Source organism: Elaeis guineensis, chromosome 6, assembly GCF_000442705.2.
Source record: "Elaeis guineensis isolate ETL-2024a chromosome 6, EG11, whole genome shotgun sequence".
NCBI lineage: Eukaryota > Viridiplantae > Streptophyta > Magnoliopsida > Arecales > Arecaceae > Elaeis > Elaeis guineensis.
In genome coordinates this window covers 67,049,460-67,051,152 of record NC_025998.2, presented here as the reverse complement: position 1 = coordinate 67,051,152, position 1,693 = coordinate 67,049,460, and the positions used below count along the sequence as shown (strand labels likewise).

Genomic DNA, 1,693 nt, shown 5'->3' with positions numbered 1-1,693 from the left:
ATCCTTAAAAATTCTATCACTTTTAAGCTCAAAGATTATTTTGTCATTTTCAAATTGGGAATTCTTGTCTAGGTCTCGATGATTGGTGGATGGGTGGGTCATTTTCAAAATTCGATATTGGTTCATTTGGCAATTGATCTAGTTCTCTCCTCATGGTAGATTCAGTTAATTGATCTATTTGTGCTTCTAGCCTAGCGAGGGATTGCTGTTGGGTCATGATCATTTGTTGAAGTTGGCTAAACCTATCGTTGGCTAGAGAGGTGTGTTGCGGAGGTGGGTATGGTGGCTGATTTTGATATGGTGGCTGGATAGATTGACTGGGCTGACCTCTATTGTAGGCATAATTCTGGTATGGAGGCCTACTCTGAAAGTTTTGCAAAGGAAGAATTTGGGTCTGAGCCTGAGTCTGTTGGAGTCTCCAAGAAAAATTAGGGTGGTTCCTCCAGCCTGAATTATATGTGTTAGAGAATGGATCATTGACAAGTTTGGAGTAACCTTGAGTAGCTTGAACTTGTTCTTGAATGAAAGGTGAAAACTGTGCAGCCATGGGACATTCGCTCACATGATGGGTCAGGCTAGCACAGATAGAACAAATCTCCTGATAATTAGGTGATAGTGTGTATTGTGTAGGAGATTGTTGACCTAATGCTAGGAACTGATCAAATTTTTGGGCAAGAAGGTCGACTTTATCTAATCTTTGGGCTATTAGGTTCAGATCGATCTTAGGACTAGAGTCTGTTTGCTTGATCTCAAAAATTCCTGCCTGCTTTTGGTGAGGGATTGATCTTTCGTAAGAGGATAATGAAGCATAATTGATTGAATTTTTACTCAAAGTTTCAAACAAAGTGTAGGCTTCATCCTCACTTTTACTCATGAATGCACCCCCACAAGATGCATCTACCATCTGTCTGTATTGGTCACCTAAACCCTCATAAAAAGCTTGAACAATTTGCCACTTAGATAGACCATGGTGTGGGCATTTTCTAAAAAGTTCCTTAAGTCTCTCCCATGATTCATGAATTTGTTCTTCTGGAAGTTGAGCAAATCCAGTGATGGCTCGTCTCATGGTGTTGGTTCAACCTATGGGATAGAATTTCTTAAGAAACTCGTGGTGCATTTTAGCCCAAGTTTGGATTGGTCTCCCTATTGTGCCAAGCCAGTACTTGGCTTTATCTTTAAGTGAGAAGGAGAATAAGGTCAATCTAAGTGCATCATCGGTAAAATTTTGAATTTTCATCATGGAACAAATTTCTAAGAACTCATCCAGATGCTTGTAAGGATCTTCATTAATATTCCCATAGAAAGACGGAAGCATCTGGATTGTGGTCGACTTGATCTCATAGTGGCTTGCAGGGATATCAAGTAAGTGGATATAAGTCGATGGGTTATAGGTGGAAGGAATAAAATATTCCTTCATCTGCCTAGGTGGTTCTCTAGGATCTCCAGCCATCTGATTTTCAGGTTTAATATGAATCAACTGTTCAATCTCAGGATTAGGTTTAACTAAGTTAGGATAGAGAGATCTTCTACCTTGCATATACCAGTGCAAACCCTAATGTATGATTCAAGTTTTGTTTTTGTTTCATTTTTTTTAAAAGAAAAAGGAGAGAGAAGAAAGAAAGAGCCCTAGACCCAGATACGTAAGGTGGGAAGAATTAGTTATGGTTTAGTATTAATTACAATCAAGTTAGCA

The 1,693-nt window shown here is 39.0% G+C and overlaps 1 non-coding gene across 1 annotated transcript; it reads left to right on the top strand.

Annotated features, from left to right (window-relative positions):
- The first annotated feature begins 962 nt into the window (after positions 1–962).
- On the top strand, positions 963–1,069 carry LOC140858959 (small nucleolar RNA R71). The gene has a single exon (XR_012142362.1). It is a non-coding gene; the product is annotated as a small nucleolar RNA R71 (small nucleolar RNA).
- Positions 1,070–1,693: the final 624 nt, after the last annotated feature.